Genomic DNA, 24,658 nt, shown 5'->3' on the forward strand with positions numbered 1-24,658 from the left:
GGCAACAGCAATATTTCAAATTTCCAGCGGAATAATAGTTCTGACCTTTCCAAATCCCTGAACAAACCGTGCTACCCCATTCTCCGCGTTAATAAAATAATTCAATTACTCCATTTGCAAAGCACCGATGCTTTCGCCTGCAACAAATAACCGAACGAACCAAAAAGCGAAGAAAAATGGAAAAAGCGGACAACCGAAAACCAAAGAAGTAGAAGAAGAAAATAAAAAGGTAAAATGAAAAGGAAAAAATGAAAAAGAAAATCGTTTATAACACAATAACGAACAGTTACTTCACCCTCTTCGGTAATTCAGCAACGTTCACAACAGCCATAGCAGCGTGCACGCAGAAACAATCTCATTACCAACGGGTAATGGACTCTCCGTTGTATGGACACATGGACAGACACGTATGTTTATATACACGGGACTGTTATGCAGATTACTCTGTTTGAAGAAAAGTTTGGAAGCAAAACAGCGGCGATGATATGCTCGTAAGGCACGATGTGGTCGCTGGAAAACAGTTGGCCAACAGAGACACGGTGGAAAACAAACGATGTGATTAAAAGTGTCCTGGCCGATCATGTGGAGCGTAAACGTTTGAAATAGTAGGCGTCGCGGGCTCTGTGCCGGGGGAATAACCGGCTGAAGTTTAACGGACAAAATGGCTGAACACGGACGCGTCTCTGGTTCATACGTTAAACGGATATACCGTGCAACGTTCGATAGAAATTTTCACCCGGTTTTATCGAATTCCACTCGGTACGCGAAGTTTCTCGGCAGATTATTTGTGATAGGAAATGGTAGACTTACGAGTTGCTGCTGTACTATGAAATAACGATCAGTGCAGATGTCGAACGGCGAATATAGAACGCCATGTTCCAACAGGCAGCTCGGGTGGGGGGCAGGGATCGCTATGCTTGGGAGCGTGATGCATATTTTATGGGGAAATCGGGTAATTTTATTTATTATTTATGTTTAACACTAGGTTTACGGATACCTATATATACCTATATACCTATATACCTATTTCTAAGCACACCTGTCAAATCGACAGGTAAAGGAAACCACGTGCCTTCTTTTTTAACGATTAGTTTAATTTGAAAACAATTATGTATTATATTAAGAGTGTAGGACACCAAAAGAAATCGCGAATCGACTATTGCCAACAAAAACAAATTGTAAACCGATCGATATCTTCTAGAAGCAAATCGAAAAGTTATTCTATATAACAAAATTAAGTTGCGTGACTCCTCTACAGGGAGGTGAAGCGTAGGTTAAGGAAAGCATAAAAGCGTGGTCCTTTACAACCAAAACAGAGTCCTTGGAAATCGGTTGTGACCAGCACAAGCGTGAGTCGCTTGGTGTTGGAAAGAGAGTTTTAAAAAAGTGCGTCTTTGTGTGTTTTCGTTATCTTGGTGTTCTTTCCCTGAGTTAAATCAGTTTACGAGTTTTGAGTTTGTGTTATCGTGTTCCTGTTCTTTCGTGAATTTTCGGCGTCTCAAGATCAGTTTCGCCATCCTACAAGAGTCTTAATATAAGTTAACTAAATCTGTCACCATCGTATAATTGCAGCATCCTTTCCGTCAAATTGACGGGTTCCGTAAATCTAGTGTTAAGTATTTTACGTTTAGTTGACAGACTTTATTAATCTCTTTATTCCTTGGGTGCTCCATGAAGCTCAAAAATGGTCAAATAATATGTATGCACATTTCTTTATTTTTTTTAAATATATTCTAAAATGAAAAGAGAAAACGAGATGGAGAAATAAATGTTAATTTTATGCTGAAGAAAATGGAAAATCTGAATATGGAATTGGACGTATGATGGATATTAATTTTTTTACTCCTGAAAAATGACCTAAATGAAAATGGCCTAATAACGTGTATATATTCTTACTCTCGTTAATATAATCTAAAGCGAAGAGGAAAAGTAAATATTAATTTTGTGATGAAGAAAATGAAGAATTTAAGTATAGAATTATGTGTATAATGGATAATTTGGATTATAACGTCTCTAAAAATTTAAATACATATAATCAATGTTAAAGCATAGAGTGTACGTGTTAATTATGACATTAGAAAAGTGGTTTAAATCATATATATAAACTATATATATATTTTTGATTCTGAAAGATTAGAAGATTTGCGTTTAGATAAATCCAAAAATTAATTTTGAAGTAAGTACACGCTTCATCTAGTTATTTTATTTTTCACTGCTTTGCAAAGTTAATTTCAAATTCTTATGAAGTAAATAGATGTGATACAAAATAAGTAAATAATTATGCAATATTTTGTATGTAATGCACACGTCATATGTTGAACACTCCATGTAAGTGACCCTTTATTTTTCATAACAGCATTGCTTTCTGTATCAGTTATGCTCTATGCCTGTCATTTTATTTTATGCTATGGAACAACACGTGATTTTAAATTAATAATAAAACGTAGAATTATTATTAGTAAAAATTCTATCTACTAAAATTTAGTGAAAAATATTATACAATTATTACTATTATTATTATTATTAGATATTTATCTATATATAAATCGTGTAATGCATTCGTGACGATTCAAGTGCATCTAACCTCAACCTTTCATCCAATTACATTTCCATATGACATTCAAAATGTATTCAAATAGATTATTCCCAGATAGACGATTATTCTCATTACCATATTCATTCCTCTAAACCTCTGCACCTTTCTGGTCCATTTGGCATAGAGCGAAAATCTATTTCAATAATAACTTTCAACAATCGGATGTATTAATATACCCAAATAAATATATAAAACAACAAATTTTATATTATAAATAAGACATACAATATTTAATAAATATATATATATATAAAGAAAAATAAAAAATGTTTTATATCTATATCATTAGAGTAGGTAACTACGTGAAAAAATACAAGAAAAATATAGAACAAAATTTTTCTATACGACGCTTGGTTTCCTAGAAAACTGACTTTAAAGTTTCATTGGGTGGACGTGCAATTATCGTATACATTGATAAAATGAATACTGCCATAAATTAAAATATCTCAACTTAAAATATCTAAAATATCTTTGCAAATATTCCCCATATAATAAACAATCCTGCTTCAGAGTTTTATTTCATTTTTGCCACCATATTTACATATAAGACACGCAAACCATCAAATGTTTAGGCTCAATTATCTCTAAAATAGGAAGCGGTGCGAAAAAATTTTATCCCACCTTTTCGACGTATTTTTTCACGTAGAATCGTCTCCGTTCTTCTTATACCAGTTACAGTACACTCTGCGAAATATTTCTCTACCGAATACATTAACCCTCTATGGACCCGTGTAACTTTCAAGTTACATGCTACTGTATGGGTATTTTATTAAATACTGCATTCATCGTTATCGTCTTGATCACTCCAGTTCGCGATTTTTCTTTCGATATATTTATAATTATTTTTACAATACCTCCAGTGGCTCCATTTTTAAAAATTCTAATTCTTTTTCATTTACCGGTTATTCGATCATGATAGGTTAGGTCCTCTATGGCCCCCTATGACCTTTTCTCCACAAGATGGCGTGGAAAATTATCTTGTTTATCTATTGCACATTATCTTGGAACAATAGTACAACCATTGTTAATTCAAATTTTCAATACGAATTCGTTGTAATAAAATTGTCAAAACTGTTGAATTTATTGGTTGATATTTGTTGATTTTATATTACATACAATTTTTATAGTCAAGAAAAATATATATTCGGTCCATGGAGGGTTAACGCTGAACGTTACGGTTTCCAATTAAAATTGGTATGGAAGACACGAAAATATTTAATGCAGCAACGTAACCAGCGGCGTCTCAGTCAGCTCTCGCTCCTAGCAGGCATCGTACCACGCGTCCAACCACGCGCACTTTACTGCCGTCCGCCATCGCAATAACCAAGGCATAGGTGGCGAGTATACGACTATAAACCGTGCCCGCGCACGATTCACGCAATAACCTCTGTTTACTCGGTCGATAACTCAGGAGGAGCAAACATCAGGCATTGTTTCGTTAACGCTAATCGGATGTGCTGCCCCCTCTCCGCGAATTAAAGGACTCTCGACTCATCGACCAAGAGCCAGCCGCAGTGATCCCCCTGTGCTGGCCACGTCTCAGAAAGGGATTCGCCTCGGATTTCGACTGACCAGGAAACTCAATAACTGACCCGACTGCAGTCGAGTCGCTTTGATTAGGGATTAATCTGTGCCAATCGATACCGCGGCCACTGAAAACGTTTCTGGAACGTCGGGATGCGCGTACACCGGATGACGCGCGTCCTTCCAGGCGCGTATCGGAATCCCTCTGTGGCCGAAGAACGCATGTTGCTTGCTCCTTTCGGTGTACACGGTCAATGTCTCGTTTTTGACGAACCAGCTACGTCCACCGAGCCGTTTCCTAGACATGTGGCACATTTCAAATTGGGGATTAATTAGCTGGTCAGGGTGGTCCCTAAAAACCTGGTGCAACCGAGTAGGTAGTGATTCTACGTGCAAAAATAGGACGAAAAGAAGAATAACATTGCATATAAACTCGATGCAACGAGAATTGGCAGGAAGTACAAACAGGAAATTTATATAATGTCTCGCTTTTGGCGAATCACGTACGTCCACCGAACCGTTTTGGTGGGCATCTGGCACATTTGAAATTGAGGATTAATCCCTTGACTACGGCAGACTTTGATACGTAGTGGCCGTACCATACGGCAGGAATTGAGTTACGATGGGCGCCATTTTTATGAAAACTAGCGCCCTCCGCGTCAGAAAGCCAAACTACGCCGAACGCCTATGGGCGAACTTCGTGTCACAAAAGCAAAATTTCTAAGCGCCCATAGGCGTCCTTCGTGTCACAAACGTAAAATTTCTAAGCGCCCATAGGCGTCTTTCGTGTCACAAATGCAAAATTTCTAAGCGCCCATAGGCGTCCTTCGTGTCACAAACGCAAAATTTCTAAGCGCCCATAGGCGTCTTTCGTGTCACAAACGCAAAATTTCTAAGCGCCCATAGGCGTCCTTCGTGTCACAAACGCAAAATTTCTAAGCGCCCATAGGCGTCCTTCGTGTCACAAACGCAAAATTTCTAAGCGCCCATAGGCGTCCTTCGTGTCACAAACGTAAAATTTCTAAGCGCCCATAGGCGTCTTTCGTGTCACAAACGTAAAATTTCTAAATACCTATAGGCGCCACCAGTAATCTAGGGATTAATTGCTGCACAGAGTGGCCCCTAAAATCGTGGTACAACCAGGTAAGTAGTGATTCTACGTGGGAAAATAGCACGAAAAAAAGAATAACATTGTATATAAACCCGATTCAACGAGAATTGGCAGGAAGTACAAACAGAAAGTTCACATGATCGACGGTATGTGGCTGCTGCTGCTGCTCAGGGACGCCTTTTAGTGGCCCCTGCAAAGGGCTCCAGGATGAAGCATGTGTAGGGATCTAGATATTGCGTTTCGGACCTGATCTCATCACGTTATTTGTATTTCCTGCCAATTTTCGTCAAACCAGGTTTACTATCGTAGGCACCTGGCAAGTTCTCTATGGAGTCTATAATTCTTTTCTTTAATGCAACAAAAAGGAATCGTGAATAAATTAGTAACAGATTCATATAGAATTGTTTTATTTTGCTATTTTACGTATCGTTGGATAATTTGTCATCCAAAAACAAGCGGTGACCGAGGATCCTCTCCTTAATTTTTAATTTTCCATCGATTTTGGTGGCTTATTATGCGAATGAATTTAATATTGCATATTAATTTGTATCGCATTGATTGTCACACGATGAAGACAATTTTTAAATTTTGAAAGACTATAACTTAAATTTAACTTAACACTTGCGCTGGAAAGACGTGACGCACACATGTCGTAATGTTTTTGTCACAGGTAACACGTCGTAATGCTTTTGTCACAAAATCGCCAACGACGTGTCACACACGTCGTAATGCTTTTGTCACAGAATCGCCAACGACGTGTCACACACGTTGTAATACTTTTGTCACAGAATCGCCAACGACGTGTCACACACGTCGTAATGCTTCTGTCACAGAATCGCCAACGACGTATCACACACGTCGTAATGCTTTTGTCACAGAATCGCCAACGACGTGTCACACACGTCATAATACTTTTGTCACAGAATCGCCAACGACGTGTCACACACGTCGTAATGCTTTTGTCACAGAATTGCCAACGACGTGTCAAACACGTCGTAATGCTTTTGTCACAGAATCGCCAACGACGTGGTATACACGTCGTCAGGCAATTGTTACAGAAATCGTTCTGGTACACGCGTCTGTGAACTTCTTGCCACCGCAAGTGCTTAACATCCAGGTTTTATACAAGCCCTAGGTGTCAGTCTAGTAAATAGAATTTCTAGTAAATAAAATTTGAAAAATTTGTAAACGAAAGAAATGACTCGTTATATTATACAATGGACAATCTACTCAACTGCGCGTATATCAAATTTCACGCAAATTGATAGACAATTAATGCACAGAGTTATTACACTGACAATTTTCAGAGATAAATCCCGTAGAAATTCTCCGGATATTTATCACATTCAAATATTTAAACAGAAGCTTACGTATTTCATTTGTTAACTGTAATTCGAGCAGTCAGAGTACTTTCACGAGCGATATCAGTGTCACACGACTCGATGTAACACTACAAAAGCGAATCCATCTTTAGAATACTCCCATAACGTATTATCGACTGCTGCAGGAGTTTCGAGATGATTTTTGCCAGCCCCGATGGAAAAAGTTGTTCGGGAGGAATGAATGAAATAGAGAAAGAAAAATGAGAAGGAAAGGAGGGTGGTTGGAGGCGGCAGGAAAAGTAAAGGGAAAATAGAGAGAATGGAAAACAGTTTCCGGGTATATAGTAATCAGATGCATAATGACGGCAACTAGGCCCGAACAAAAGCTTGGGAACATTGCTGAAGAAAGAAGAGGTGGATAATGGAAGAAAAGAAAGGAGAGGAATTGAAAAGAACGCAAGAAAAAGGGGAAAAAACGAGGTAAGTGGCAAATATAAGAAAATGTAGGAACGGTGACTTTCCTATAACCACTGTGAACAGAGTATGGCAATCGACCAGAAAATGGAAGAAGATTATGCAAAGGACTATAAATGGCCTCCTTAGCTTCTTCCAATATTTCACATTTCTTACTTCACAAATGATACAATTTTTGGATATTCTTCACCAGAACTTCAAACACAGATTACTATAAAATTAAACAATTTAATTTTTATTTAATAGCAAGGAGAGGGGGTGAACTAAAAATAACAATTTTTAATTCGGGGCATTTGTTACTTCCCCAGATATTAATAAAAAGATTTAGATACTCTAAATTGAATTCGAATATTCTCTAAAAAGATACATCAAGAATCTATTAGAATAAATATAAGAGGAATAATTTTGAGGGGGGATGGGGGATGAGACAAAGTAGAGGCAAGAAAATGAATTTCAACCTAAAATATAACATTTAATGGATTCTGAGATATTAATATAAAATTTTTGGCACTGTACAACGAATCCTACTTAACAGCTAAAATTATATAACAATAATAAATAATGACCCCCCTCTCCTCCCACCACACACATACATACCAACACGTGTAAAGATATTCAATTACACGATTTCTATATAATATATAGCACGTTCATTGCAACATAGTAACGTAAAGGTCACCAAAAGGTCTACGTATAACTAGAAAGAAAATTAGGTTATCAATTCGGAGCATGATCTATTATTATCGAAAGGTGGAGAAAAAATTCTTCCCAACTTCGACAATATTATTCGATTATTCGAATGAAATTTCTTTTTATCACGAGCTCGAGAGGATTCCGTTTAATTCCTCTACATTAGGAAAAAGGGGGATAAAAAGAATCACCCCCACCCTACGTGGCAAGGGATTTTTATCCGCGCGGAATGTCGACGTAATCGAAGGTAGACGAGGAAGTTAATGGCGCCAACGGTTCGGCAGGCTCGTAAAGGAATTTATCGTAGCTTCGAATGTACGTCACGTGCAGAGACAAGTTCGATTTTTCAACGAAAAAAAGGACGAGCAGAAGAAAGAAGAAAAAATATAAAAGAAGTGGAAAAAGGGAGAGAAAAAAGGAGGAAGAGGTCGAGAGAGAGGGACGAAGAGAGGTAGAAGTGGTTGGAGCAAAGAAGACAGGGCTAATCAAGTGGTAACAAAACAACTGGTCGTGGAATGAAACGAAGAACGGTTTAAAACTGAAGCAGTTGCTCTGCAGGCAGCACAGGACACGTGTGTGTCCCTGGAATTCGCGTGGTAACCAAGGACCCGTTTGCAGCCAGTACATAGTGTCATAGCAGTGTGCACCTTTAGGACCTCGTTCCGTGGGTTCAATCGAGGATCATTTTTGCTTGGCCTCGATCGGAATAGCGCTCGCGAATGCACTGGAATAGGATCGTTTCGACTCCTCGTTACTATCTCCATATTCCTATTCCCATCTACGCGAGAACGAGTGATGGAAAAATTTTCAGGAAATAAGCTACACTGGCTTATCGAGTCCATTGCGATTATGGCACCGCGTATAGTCACCTTTGTTCGGCGTTACAAGTGTTAATCCTTGAAATACCGTTTCAGTGGTATTATTACTCATCAGGAAGTACCATATCGTCGACCCTGTACCCTGTACCCCAGGTCAAATGGTACGATGACACCTTGACACTTGGTCATTATATATGCCAAGTACTTGGAGCATGGGGCAATAATTCAGTTCGTTTTTCCGCTTGTAACCTGTACCCTTGTACCTGAAATTTGAAAACTCTATCCAATAATAAAATACAGGTAGTCCTCCTACAACGCGGCATCCTATAACACGGTTTCACTATAACACGATAAGAAAATTGCAAAAACCTTTTTACAATATTAAACTTGCGTTAAATTAAAATAATATTTCTGTTTGCTCTGTGTTGTACATACATTTATATTTTTAATAAAAATTAAGTTGTTTATGTAGAATTAAAAAGAAATTTGTGTTTAATAAGTTTTCGCAACGTAACCCCCCTTTTTGTACTGGCTCTGGGTCTCATACAACACGGTTTCACACAACACGGCATTTTCTAGGAACCTATCTACCGTGTTATAGGAGGGTTGCCTGTACATAGTCCTACCAAGGGTCTATATAAATGCTAGACCTAGTAGCACTATAAAAATTATAAAAACACACGATATCAAGGTAACCAAATAGTCCACTTACTATTCAAAGCCAAACATAATTTCTTCAAAGAGTCGTCCGTCACTAATTGTCATCAAGCAAGACCTTAAAACGATATTCAACAAGGTTGGAAGCTTTTAATCCTTTGACTGCCACGTTGAAATCACACGTTTCCCTCAGGACGCCACGAGAGTGCACCGCCAGATGCAAGATTTATTCTATGCTTCCGATGTTCTAATAAAAATTTTTAATTCTTCAATAGGGCACTGTTTATTTCAAAGTATCTTCTAATTAGCGGTCATATTCAAAATGCACCAACTGTGAATTTTCATTTAATGTAGTTCAATGTAGTTCAAGCGCTCAGGTCACCAATGACCACCGTGGTGTCACGGGAGAAACCGTGGCTGGTCACATATGACCAACGTGGCAGTCAAAGTGTTAAGAAAGATCAGAAGAACGTGCCCATAGCAAATCTCTCTTGTCTCACAGCCAGCTGCCGTCATTCTATTTTTAAGCTTATTTTATTCTATTAAGAAGCCAACAATACTATCTTAAGTCAATCCTCCCAAAATCCGATCTTACATTTATAATAAATATAATTGTATATTTTTAGTAATTAAAATAAAATTGCTTCATAAATGCAAGTACAGCGCAAATTTTGATATTTTCATACATTGTATACTCACATTTGTTCGAAACAAAATCAATTTTTCTTAATTCCGTGACTGTAGAAGCTGCTAACCGATAACATACCAGGTGCACAGGTTTAAAAACTGCATAAATATTCATAGCATATCAAACGATAATCATGATGAAGTTATGTGTTAAGGGAATATTCTAATTTAGAACTGTCAAAAAATCAATTTCGTTTTTATTTCATTTTCTGAAAGTATATGTCATTGAAAACATTTCTACCAGTGGATATTGCTGAGTTTGAAAAATGAATGAAGTTATTGGCGTTTGCTCATAGCGCACGATGCGTACACAGCTTCCAATGCGATTTTCTCGAAACCATATTTTGCCAAATGGTTGCCACGATATCTCGAATTTTGGTTGAAAATTTGGAGGGTATCTTCATCACATGTATGTCCCTCTCAAAGTGTCAATCGTGTCAGACTTGAGAACCTATATTTTTAGAAGAAGAACGCGTAGAGTGTTAGGGATTAGCAGAAATCTAGCTTAAGGTGTTGGATTTGCATACAATCGCGACATCTTCCTTCTATTTGTGTAAACGCATGGTTTTTGTTGTTATATGGTGTAGAGAGTGAGCCAGTCTCGAACCTTCCTAGACATAAGAAATACAAACCACGTGCCAAGAAAGAGAATATCCTGTAAAGATCTGTGTGCCTCGACTAATAAAATATGTTAATTACTTCGAGTTAACCAACCCACTGCAAACTATTAATAAAATACTATATAGAGGCAGTGCATTTGCATTTAAACGAAGTGTCAATTACGTGAATCGTGTTTAAATTGACACGGTGTTAACCCTTTGCACTCGACAATTTTTTGGCTAAAGAAGAAGAGGGATTCAAAGATTTTCTGTTACAAAGCTGACGATATTTTTCTGAGCAGTGAATCAGAAGTCGTATGATAATTAACACGTAGAATAAAATGATTTCGATACCTCGCACATCGTTACATTATCTGAAATTTGACATATTAATGAATATCGAGCTTCGAAATTTTATCAAATGGTGACTGAAGGGCGCCTCTCGAGCGTAAAGGGTTAAAGGGGGTATAAGGCAAAGGAATAGTAGTCCGTGGAAACGGTGGAAAAACTGTATAGATCTTTATTGAACAGACGAACAGTTAGACCTGGCCTGTTTAGGGTCACGCAGGTCACAGGATGTTTCAGAAAACAGGAGACAAAAGACAAAACGCAAGGGAAGGGATGGTCCAAAATCTAAGATGTAGAGTTTACTTTACTATTTAATTTTACTACAACACATGGTCAATATAAGTGTGGACTTTGCGATTGTATTATCTACCCTAACTAGAGGATAGACACGTTGTACCTTCTCTATCTTCTCTTGTCTTGGCTCCTGATGCCAAAGACCCATTTCTGCCAACGCCATCTTTGCTCAATTCGTTACTGATGCAATTCTTAAGATATTAAATTAATATTAAGATCAGTACAAAATATAGTTACTGGTCAAATTCATGTAGAGACTCTTTTATCTCTGAAAATGATCGATATTGACTACAATCAGACATATCATGAGTAACTTTACATAAATAACTTTCTGTCTATGTCTATTCCGATATATTTATTTATTTCGTCAAAGCCAATAATTCTAATTCAATCGGTTCACCATAGTTCATTAATCTTCGTTACCTTAGAACAGACCCTGTCACTTGTCACAATTACCCAAGAAAGACTTAGTTACAACTTCTCTCACGAGGTAGCTGTTATATATATCTAAAGTAGACTTGGATACAACTTGTCTACGTACTAGCTGTCATATATACTTAAGGGAAACTAAGACACAACCTCTCAAAGAAACTGACAGACAAAACACGTCATTATTTTCTCATTTGGTCTCGTCCGAGAAATAGACGTCCAGAACTTCAGACATGCTTTTCTTATCTCAGCTATCCAGTTACAAAGTGCACCCTGTTTTCACAACATTAAAATTCTCACCTGACCAATATTACTCAAATTTGGTCTCCAAAATTACACAATCAATCCTTGCACAGCTAGAAAAATGTCCAAAAATTAATTAAAAGTCTTTCCCCAATCATCATCAGTCATATTACGAATATGTTAAGTCTTTCTGAAGCTGTCTAATTCGATTCATTTACGTCCAACTCGTCCATTTTCATAATCTTGAAAAAGATCTCGAGCTACTAGTTGTCAACTATCCAAAGGAGACCTGGACTTACAATTCTTCAAAGATTCGAGTTAGAAATACTGTATGGAACCATATCATTGTTCCCTCGTTCGGTCTCATGGTCTAGAGCTTCATCCTTCTATCACGCCATTACAATCGAACCCTCGAGCTGCCCAGAAGTCGGGTACTTGGTGGATCCACGTGAACGGTCGCATACGAAGCCGAATCCTACTGTGCAGAGGCACTCGCAACCGTTCTTTGGTGATTTTATTTTATCGAACGAACTTTTGGCCTTCCAGGTCTTTGTTCGTCCAGATTCATCCGTTCGACTTGTTTCTCTTGAAAATTTCCCTTCTCCGACCCTTTCGGTCGGATCGTCCGCCCACGTACAAGTTCAATATACTTTTATTGGCCTGGCCATGGCTGTTCCGGCAATGTAGCCTATAAGCCGGGCGCGGTGCACCGTGTACCACGTATATACGCCACGTTTTTCGATAACTCGATTTTCGATGTTCACCGATACCCTGCATCGATGACCGGTCCAGATACAAGCGTTCCCGTGTCCCGATCGTTCGGCTGGCAACGACTTGTCTATAACGTGCTCGCGGCTAAATTCTGCGCGTAAGTTGAATTAAATATAGCGAGTTATCGAAATGGAAGCACGATTAAATTAACTTCCAATAAACCGAACCATTTTAACGAGTATTAAGGTGGGTAGCGAGCTAGGTACATGGGCTCATGGAGACAGCGAGTTTTTGAAGAACAGTAAAACATATGAGAATAATCACGATGGATATAGAGGGTGTTATGTATGTCCATTAAATTTTGAATAATTAACGTTACAGCGAGTGGATGATACTTGCAGAGTTTTGAGTATAGGAACTTTTTGATGGAGTTCGCTAATGAGGCCACTTGAGCTGTGATAAGAATAGGGGTAGTTGCGTGTTTCCATCAAATTTCAAGTGTAATAATTAGTACTGTACATGATCGGATGGAGTATCTCGTGGAACTTTAAATATAGGAACTCTTCGAGCAAATTTTAAAATAAATTCATCAGGCTATGATGAAAATACTGGATGCTTAAATTGTTAAGCCTTGGAATGTCGTGCCGGTATTTTATTCGGCCCTTTGTTTAGAATAGATCCAGAAGACCGTTAGGGTCTTCTGGCAGCCAGATTCTAATACATTCGGCCCTGTGTTTAGAATAGACCCCGAAGACCGTTAGGGTCTTCTGGCAGCCAGATTCTAATTGCTGTTTTAGTTCAAGTTCCGTGTCCTTTCTATCTTCATTTTCAATGCATTTTCAAACAATTCTTTATTTCCCTCGGGTCATCGGACACGAGGCTTTCTTTAGCCATTAATGTTAGAAAGCAGGCAACAGCACTTAGGATTTGGCTGACGATAGGCCTGCAAAGAAAGAGACCAGGCCATGTCCGATGTCGCGACTTTCGGAGCCATAAAGTAACGAGTCCTTCAGGAAGGGTCACGAATGTGCGGGTGACCCATCAGCAACCCCCTTTGAGGGAGAGGCTTCCTCCACCGGCAGACCTGGTCGCGGAAGACGGTCCTCCCTTCTTTGGGGGCATCTGATTCGCGGACCGAGGGCCCACCCTCGGTCCTGTCAACCACCAATGGGAAAACCGATTTCCCTTTGGAAACCATGGGCTCCGAAAGATCGTGCATCGCACAAGTTAGTTAGGTCAGTACCAGTCAGTCAGTCAATAACATTTGAAGAGTTCAGAAGAGTTATCCGGAACTACTACGTAAAATACAGTCCACTATAAACACAACGTTCCTCAAGAAATTTGGTTCGTCATTAACCGTTGCCAATTGAGGACGACCTCTTGACGATATACATAAATAATTAATTAATTTCACAAGTACAAGAATTATGACACATACAGTAAGAAGAAAATATCAAGACTGTATCAGTAAAATTAAAAAGTAATTCAACGATATACGAAATATTAGCGGTAAACGTTTATTGGAGATACGTGCCACGGTGGCGCTAGTGAGTTAAGTAGAAAGTCGTCGTAAGACTATCTATACGCTCACTCGTAAAATGGTGAATATTATAGGTTCCTGGATGCTGTTCATGAAATACAAATACGAGAATTATTTCAATAAATTTCAGACCAAATGAGCCAAGCTTTGACAGAAATAGGGGGCGTTACGTATGTCCATCAAATTTCAGGTAGTTAGTGTTGTACATGACTGAATGACGAGTACCTCTGAAATTAAATGAACATTTAATTTCGATGACAGGAATAGGGAACAGCTGGAATAGTTGATATTACAACTGATCGAATGATACTTATGAAACCTAACTATAGACATTTTTAAATTAATTTTAGATTAAATGAGTCAGGTTAACATAAGATACGAATAGAGGGCGTTATTTAATCATATTATGCACGATTGTGCTATATTTTATTATTTGCATGCAAACAAGACTGATTGGAAGCTATCTTCAATAGGATATTTATTTTAATTTAACCACGTTCGACTCGGTATATTTATCTCAATTATATCGAGATTAATGAATCGTTATATAGATCACAGCCTCTGTTTGCTCGTTCAAAGTCGTATGGTGAATTTCAATAATTTTATTCACAGTGTAACGAATTATTATTAATCGATAAAATGCCATGTACATTGGAAACACGTAAAATTTTATCTTTACAATTATCAATGGGAAGATTGCTAAAGCGTTGAACCTATACGAACGAGCTTGCGTTGATAATTACACATACGAATGAACTAACGTGTTTTTATTTCCGAGCTTAATGCAGTCAAATGTTTATGGCTCGTGTAATTTACAAATTACAAACCTTATCGAGAAAACAAGAATATATCGTTAGCCGTGATCACACGACCAGATTTTTACTAATTAATTTCTTTAATTAATACATGTAAACATCTTACGGAAAAAGCTTAGCCTAATTATTTATTTTACCTCTATTTCTCCGCGTAAATTGCGAATTACTCATTTACTAGAGGAAAATATGAATTGCGAGAGATGATACTATCGTCGTACATAAATGTTGCTTTGTACGTGTTACTCTTTAGAGAACCAAGTATAATTAACGTAAAAATTCAATGAATGTAGTGGATCTTAAAATTACAAAAATAAATCGTATTATTAAATTTTTGCAACTTTAAGATACTAAAAAGTGAGTTCGTTAAAAATCAATAAACGTAATTAAGGGAACCAAAATGATTGATATCAAATATTTAATATTTACAATTACATTTGACGAAGTAAATATTGACTTTTATTGAAATAGAAATGTACATCTACCTATTTATAGTAGTTTCACTATATTATTTTAATATTTATCCGGATATTACAGGTGGATAGATATAATATTATAAAAATTACATCTTTTAAATTTACGTAACAAATTAATTTACTTTTAAAAACATTAAACGGATCCCGAGATTTATACCAAACTTGGAATACCTAACGAAATAAAGTGAAATAAATTAAACGTTCACTATACTATTTTAAAATTTATCCAGATATTGAAGGTAGATAAATATAATAACATGGAAATTGTATATTTCACTATCTCCCAAAAATCTTCAAAAAATTACGTAACAAATCAATTTACTTTTAAAGATATTAAATGGATCTCAAAATTCATACCAAACCTGAAATACCCAACGAAATAAGGTGAAACAAATGAAACATTCACTATACTATTTTAAAATTTATTCAGATATTCAGGTATTTATTAATAGATATAATATTATAAAAATTGTATCTCTCACTATCTCTCAAAAAATCTTCGCAAAATTACGTAATAAATCAGTTTATTTTAAAAAAGAAATTAAGCGGATCCCAAATGAGGCAATAAAATAAAATGAAACAAATTAAACCCTGTACAGAAATGATCCAAGTTATCGAGACAAGAACAACTTATCTCTAAAATCATTTAACCATTCAAAGAAACCGTCTTAAACTCGCATAATTCCAACCCCATAATCTCGCTGAGCGTTCAATCTCTGTTCACGACGCGACGGTTAGCCGGCAAGAAACAGTGGTCGAGTCTAGAACGTCGTTAATCAAGACAAAGACCTCGCAGTGTACCAAGACTCGCGAAAATTTCTCCCCTGTTCGCGCTGGGAATTGACGCTAGTGGCGGGAAGAATTTGTCTCGCCGGTGCATTCCATGGGGTTATAGAGGGCCACCGGTAAAGATAGAGGGGGTGGTGGCCTCGCGGCGCCAGCTAAGTCGGAAATGATGCTCAGGCCTCGAGGAGGTCGGAGAGCGTTAAGACGCGGTCGTTGCACGATGCTGCACCGTCGCCCTGATAAATGAGAGATGTTATCAGAAGAGGGTGAAGCATGCAGAGATAGAGAGAGAAAGAGATAGTCGCAGCGACTGCTTCTTAGACGAGGTGAGAGTGGCTCTAACGATTGTGTCCTAAGCTGCTGCACGTTACCGGCCTAGACACCGAGCATTATGCAAACGACCTAACAACCTTGCGCACAGCCCCAGATTACACGACGATCTCGATCGATGGCAAATGGCCGCGATATTTCGCGTTGCCCACCCATGCCCATGACGAACGGATCTTTAAATCATTTCGTTAATTCGCCACGAGAGAATTTTCTAGAGCGATTTATGGTCAACTGGTCGACGATAAAAAACCCTGGCTGGGAATTATAACGGGCAAATTAACGAATACCAGAATCCCACGGGGTGTTCCATGAAATACAGTGTCCGTTTAACTGCAGGTGAACGATCGTTTGGTCCTCGAAGGCAGGGATCATTAACCCCCTCGCTATAGCAGCTCCAGGAGTGAACCCATTTTCACGCGCGAGTCTCTGTTAGCTTCTTTCTTTGGCATTCCAATTACCCAGACACTCGCTGTCTTATCAGAAATAGAAAATTATAGAGCGACATAACTTGGAAAACACTATATTTAGAAAAAAAGTCTAACTTATGGTATGAGGGCGATTATGTATCGAGGTAATTGTGCGAGTCTTCTCTATGAGAGTGCCTCTATGCTTTTAGTAGCGTAGCAAATGAAAGAGATGAATGATCTGAGATTATATTTGTACTTGTATGTGTGACTTCCTTTAGAGTGTCATCAGGAACGCAGAAAGAAACGGATTTGATCACTGTGTCACTGATTGTCACCCTTTAGTCGATCCGAAAGGACAGAGAAGGCTTCCTGCATCTATCAAGCCAATAATTCGTCAAATCCATCTTGGCAACGAGTACGGGAACTCTAATCGTCCTCTTTGACAGTCTACAGTCGGTCAACGGGTGTTTTTCGTTTTAATCTAGGTTTCTTTGACCATACATCGCTACTTTTTGGTAACCCTCAGTAGAGTATAGCGAATTAGGTGACGACAGACCCACTGCGGGAAGTTTGTGCTTCGCCATCCGAAGAGGTTCCCAAATACCACTATTTTAGTGACAACGTTATGGGCAAAGTACGAGAGCAGGGTTCTTTGTTAGGAAGGATGAATAGCTGGTGTGGAAGCTGTTGACTGGGAAATATATGCATGTTAGTAACAACAAGAGTCTGCACGGCCATCACAAAACCAAATAACTGAGACTGAAACGTCTTCAGGTGTTGGGTGTTGGATACACATACCACTAGAAAGTTGGTCATCAGCTTAAATGTACCATCATCATCCCTGACACTTAGTCCTCGTTATACCCTGACCAGGTATACAAGTTAAGTCACGATAAAGTATAATCACATCTAGAACAATCCTTATCACGAGAATCCAACATGAGAAACGACGAACCATCGGCACTGAGGCCTGACATGTCATCTAAATTACAGACCTCTGAGGTAGGTGGAAGCAGGATGACAATATTTAGGAATATTCAGGTTTGTCGATTGTCCTGGTTTCGCAGTCTACCTGCAAAATGCTGTCAGGTCAACGGCACAGTTTCTCAACCATAACCCTCCTGTGATGACAACTATATCAAGCGATCGATGAGATCAATTCTGCTTCTCCTAGCCTCGACAGTTTGACATCGTACCAGGACATTTTGATGCACCTGGGACCATCGTCATCGAACGAACAAGACAAAAATATGGAACAACTGAACTGTACTCCCGTGATCAGGATGCTAGGTACATCAGCCTGGCAGAGTAAGGAACGGATCTAGGATAAAAGATTGCTCGATGCCTAAAAGCAAGTACTCGTATATACACTCGTCTGAAATGGTTAATGGTAATGGCCTAATCCATTCTCTCGTGCGTCTGCTAGCCATAGATCTGAGAAATAAGTACAACGTTCGAAACCGATTTTCATTTCGACATTTCCAGTCGGGTAATCGTGGAAGCCAGGCCGTTGCAGTCCCATGGCTCAGGAGTAACGGCGGGCAGCTAACAGGGGTATATAAATCTCTCATTGGCTTGGCTCCACCACTGTTACTGCTAGCGTTAAGTACCAAACCTTTAAGAGAAATATGATTCGCGTTTCCAGAGACGGTGCACGGCGAATCGAGGGTTCAATGGAGCGAGGAGGCACGATAGCTGAGCGAACAGAATCCTGGCTGCTTTCAGCAAAACAAATATCACGACTCCCACCTCCAGCTCTAATTAAACGTTCCTTCCTTCCTCCCATAAAACTCCTTACATTTAAATCGTGCCTCATTCTAGGGGTCACTGGGAGAAAGGGAGAAGAACGGTCTCCTGAATATCCTGACCCCATCCACCGAACACGATCCTCTCTCTCTCTCGCTCTGCTTTTTATTGCTCCATTCTTGGCAGTCTCTCTTATTTTTTCGGCCACGGTATACTCCTAACGAGAGAAGAGGCAGAAGAGATGATAGGGAAGAAGAGCTGAAGCGTTTCGCTGAAAACAACGATCATCGTCTGCACGGCTAGGTATAAAGAGGGGTTCAGGCTATCGGTGAAGCAGACTGTCTATTTCCCTCTGTCTCTCCAACTTCGTAATTACATCCCCGGAGCTCCAAACACGCGGAGGACTCCGAGGACGATAAGAGCCACACGAAGCTGCACACTCGTGCACAGATGCCCTCGTTCTCTGGCCTAAGTATGTGCCCGCAAATCTATGCGTTTATGTACTCGAGCATGTATCATAACCGGCACTCGATCCTCCTGGTACCTCCAGGTATTTCGCAGACCAGACGGTGCACCCTGGCTTTGCGCAAACACCCCGTGCTGCAAGCGTGTTCCCATTTCGATCTTCGCGGCAGATTTTCGACTTCGGAGAAGCGATTGTTGCAGTAGAAATAGTTGTTAACAGACGAGTCTGGGGGACAGAGGTCTAGCGTGAAGCCTTGGGTCTGAGTGGTCTAGTTCGTTATTTCTGGTCTACGCTTCTCTGTTGATACATTGCTAATCACAGTAACGAGATTCTTGTCTTCGCACGACATGCACACCTTGCATTGCCTTGCTTCCAGATAGGTGTATCATTTCTTCAACGTTTTGGGGATAATAGACTAGAGTTGAATCCACAGTTCCTGCTATGTGTCTGTCGACTTGGTAATATATCTGACGACAGCATGCTAGCATAGAAATCATAGGTTCCTCGGAAAATCAGATCCTCAGTTAGACAACAAAGTGCAATGCTGAGGTACTCCAAGTAAGTCCTTATTTTCGTTACAAACTTAAATACGAAGTTTGAGAGGAATGACATGGCCGAGTAAGTGCTATAAGTAGTTAAGTACCACACCAATCTCGAGAGACCGGCTCAGACTAGGACCAAAAGGTGCTAGCTTTTGGTGTTAAATTCTTCGCCATCTTTGGACCTAACGTTTGCGAATTCCTGTTATAACAATTGCATAAAATCCACATCTTTCAGCATCTACATCCTCATAACCATCACCTTAACATTACTCGAGATTATACACGAATAAAATTGGATCCCTAGAACCCTGAATCCTGAACTCTGCACAAAATTGAGCTGTAAGTACATTCAGATGCTACATGACCAAGTCCTCGAATAAGCCTGGACCTGCCAGATAGCATAGGCCCAGGTCTCACTCCCTGGCCAGGCATCCTTCCAGCATACAATGACATCAATCCATACTATGGAAGAAACTTTTTCCAAACGATTTTCGCTGCGTCTTCCCCTGCTGGGCTCTCTGATCCTTCGCTCCTTACCCAATCGGGCCACACCCGGTTAAACTTTCATCCGTCGAGTCGGCGATTTATTGGCTTATCAAGTTGACCCGACGAACTCGCTCAACACCTACAAGCTCTGCCGCCCAGGCGCTACAAATATCGCTCGTCGATTCCCTAAGCCGTCTTTGCGCGAGATGCAAAAGACGGAAGGGGGTGGGTTGTTCATGAATAGGAACTCCATTCCAGGAGGTACACACTGCTCCCGTGTAAGCTGATTGGCAGACGATGTGGGTCCTTGACGATTCACCGACAATCGGCTTACGTTTGCAAAGAAACTCCCTCGTGCCTTCACCCGGATCAGAATGTCGATACTTCATCGAGCGTCTCGAGGCATCTTAAAACGCTGCCTGATATCTGCTGAGCTTATTATAACGAGTAATTGATATGGCTGCTTTCCACCGGGGTAATAACGGTTGCTCGCTGGCAGAGATTCGTATCTTTCCCGATCGTCGAACGTTTGTTACCTTGAGAAATTCGAAGAGCGATCCCGACGATCAAAGTGTTCGGCGAAGTTCGTGGCGCATTTATTAAAATACTTCGTCCCGCTTTCAACTTGCGAGCTTTCTTTTCTCTCCCGGCCGTGCAATACGAAGTATTTCAATAAAGCAGTTCGCTCGACTCGTTCGTTCCAGGGGATTTAGTAAAGGGATGTGTCTGAATTGTTTCGTCTGATATTCGGGAATGTTTATGAACGTTAGAGTATGCGGGGGTTGATTAATTGACGGGGGGTCGTGGATGATATTGCAAGAATATTTCTCTGGGAGATTTTTCGCAGAATTTATAGAGGATCCGATTGATTTCGAATTTCGTGATTTTATTCGGTTTCGTTTTCGAGATATTACACAGATGGAAGTTAGGGAAGGAAGAGTTTCAATCGATCGAAGAATCTGATATCTTCGATGGACTAGAATTGACTGCTAACCCTTTGAGGACGAGTATCGCATATGTGTTCGACGAAAACAATTGATAGGGTCTGAGGGACTCACAAACGTGCCCCAAGTACTTAACACTTAACTTAGCCCACCGCACGCCCCAGAGCGAACTATACGGTTTCCACCGCGCTCGGGGAACCGGAATAAGAGGCCTTAAAAATTGGGGAATTTTATTATACGTTGTGATTTATAGAAGCAGTTCGTCAGTAACTGCGAACAACTAAAAATGGAGGTAGTGTAAGTAATAACCGAAAACGAGAAACGAGTTGCTAAGGTCAAAATGGGAGATCTCTACGATCGGTCGGGCACCGGCTTACTTTAAAATGGGGAGATCTCCCCGATTGGTCGGGCACCGACTTACTTTAAAATGGGGAGATTTCTCCGATCGGCCGGCTAAGTGTTAAATGTCTTGCTATGGCCGAGAAACGCAAATATGCGTCCGCTGATGGGGCCCTAAGACCCTCGCGTCCTAACTTAACACTTTACCGACCGATAGCCTATTAATCGGCTTTTTGTTGCCGACGTTTATCGGCCTATATAGCCTATTAATCGGTTGTCATGACGATGAACAGTCATTATCATTATATGAACAGTAATTTGTTATTTAGTATTGAGGTACGTTGCTCAGTTGTATCAGTTGCGTTGCTTTGTAAGCTCCCCATTTTTATATGGGGGGCGCCAGGGAGAATCTGCGGCTGAGCGGCCGCTTATGCTGTTGAATCGCTAGCGGTCGGTAAAGTGTTAAGTGGTGGATTGTTTTATTATTTTTCTATTATTTTTTCATTATTTTTCTATTATTTTCTATTATTTTATTGCTAGTGTCGCTATGAACGAAAATCGCGTTTAAGCAGAAATGAGTTATCGATGTATATTTTCATGAAAATGGAGTGTAACGATGTAGAAATTATTAGGTATTTATCTTGGTTATTTCAAATTAATATGTAACTTGGTATAAATAAATTCGTGTCGAAATAATTAAATTCCAATTGGATTTATATCAGAGTTATTAATTAATGTAAAATTTATTTGATTGATTCACCTTTGGTAGAGAATGAGGGTTTAATATCGTGTGAGTATAGTCAGCTTTAATATAAAATGAATCCTCAACGTTCAGTAAGTATACCTTTTGTAAGTAGAAAGCAAGTGCTTAAAATTCAGTGACTATAGCTAAGTTTAGTAGAGAATGGAACATTTGAGATTGCATGATTATAGTCTCCTGTAACGCATAATTGAATAATTATAGTCACTTTCAGTTAAACGGAGACACATGACGTTAAGTGACCATAGTCATCCTTAATATAGAATAGATATTCGATATTCAGTGACTATACTACAAACCGAATACTCGATGTATAGCAACTGTAATTACTTTTAGTATAAAGGTAGCATATTTCATGACAGATGACTATAGTTCCCTTTGTTAACAGAAAAGTTAAGTATATATAATTTATTCTAAATTTCTTTCTTTCTAGAAATATTAAAACTCTTAAAGAATAACTTCAGACAATAATAAATTTATAAAAAATGTAACATAACTGTAGAAGTTAATTTTTGAGCAGTAATTGGCAACAGTGATCGAACAAAGGAGTGGGGATGAGAGCGATCTATGATACCTGTGAATCGATACCAATTGTAGATCAAACCAAATCAGCATGAAAATAAAAGACACTATAGAGATTATTTTACATAATAAAATTCAATATTCTATAAAATAGCAAAGATTATTTTGTTTATTTTAAATTCAGCTAATATGAACAACAAAACAAATACAAGTAACATCTATTTAATACCAATAATTATATAAATAACTATAACATAATCATAATGTAAAATAAAAATAAAAAGAGACCCCTAAATTTATCGATTGTAGATTAAAGTAAGTCAGCATGAAAATAAGAAATACTATAGAGATTATTTTACATAAAAAGAATTTAATTCTCGCATTTTATAAAATGACGAAGATTATTTTGTCTATTGTTAAATTCAGCTAATAACAACGAAAAAACGAAGACAAGTAATATTCATTTAATACCAATAATTATACAAATAACTACAACATAATCATAATGTAAAATAAAAATAAAAAGAGACCCCTAAATTTATCGATTGTAGATTAAAGTAAGTCAGCATGAAAATGAAAGATACCGTTGAGATAACATAACATCGAAATATTTAATTTTGGAATTCTATAAAATGACGAAGATTATTTTGTTTATTGTTAAATTCAGCCAATAACAACGAAAAAACGAAGACAAGTAATATCCATTCAATACCAATAAATATATAAACAACATCCATAATTATAACGTAAAATAGAAATAAAAAAGACCCTAAATTTATCGATTGCAGATCAAACCGAATCATCACGAAAATGAAAGATACTATTGAGATAATATTACATCTAAAAATTTAATTTTAGTATCCTATAAAATATCAAAGATTATTTTATTCATTGTTAAATTCAGCTAAAAAGAACAACACAACAAAGACACATAACATTCATTTAACACTAACAATTATATAAACAACATCCATAATTATAACATAAAATAAACACAGAAAAAAAGCATTAAATGTTTCATATTTAATTTCAAATTTTACGAAGATCCCAAATATTTCTCGATCCTCGGGGAGGACTTTCTCCAACACTCGCTATCAATTGCCATGCTGTCGACACGTGTCTAAGTCGCAAGTTCGATGCACGTACGGATGATCGTGTTTAACAATTTCACCTATCGCCAGGCGAAAGTAAATAACGACGTGTGCGTACACTAGACTGCGTACCAACCCGAGGGCCCGTGCAGTCACGTTTGCAATTTGCCAGAGAGTTTTAGAACAAGCTCCGAGCGCGTTTGAGAAACCGTAGCGGCGCGATAACGTGAATTTCTCACGACATTTCGTCACGGTGTCGTGAAGTCGCAACCAGCTCGTCAACGACCGTGACCAAGAGGCGTAAAGTCGATTTTCAACTCGTTTGAGCATAATGCATATTTACGTCATCCACTGCAACACAGTTCCGTGTCATCGTCTCACGTCGAAGGCATCGCGGGGTTCAACGGCAAGCTACTCGATGCCACAAGGTACCCCTAACTACTCACCTGCGTGACGTATCTTCTATCGACCTCGCGTAAACCAACACGGTGAAACGCGGAATTCCGAGTGGCTGGGAGCTTCAAAGAACATTAAATAAAAGGGATTAGGGGTCATAATTACATACAACTGCGTAATTAAAATTTCAAAGAAGCCAAGAAGCCGAGGACCCAAGGAAAGCCGGAGCGAGGTTATGAAAGCGACGAAACACGGTTCCCGTTCCACTGCCGACAAGCAAGGCGAAATTTTAATTTCGGAATACTTTTTAATAAAGGACGCGAGAGTGGGTGCAGATAAAATAAAATTGGATACTCCACCCTGTCCGGTTTCCGAGGATATCTTCTCTCGCCCCCAAATATCGTCTAAATGCTTCGCTTAATAGAATCTCGCGGCCGGAATGAGGCTTTGTGAGCGCGGTCTTTTCTTTATTACAGACAGACGTCCGCGAAGGGAAGTTTCCCTGGTTGGTA

This window comes from Eufriesea mexicana, unplaced genomic scaffold (genome assembly GCF_001483705.2).
Source record: "Eufriesea mexicana isolate 0111107269 unplaced genomic scaffold, ASM148370v2 scaffold53, whole genome shotgun sequence".
Lineage (NCBI taxonomy): Eukaryota > Metazoa > Arthropoda > Insecta > Hymenoptera > Apidae > Eufriesea > Eufriesea mexicana.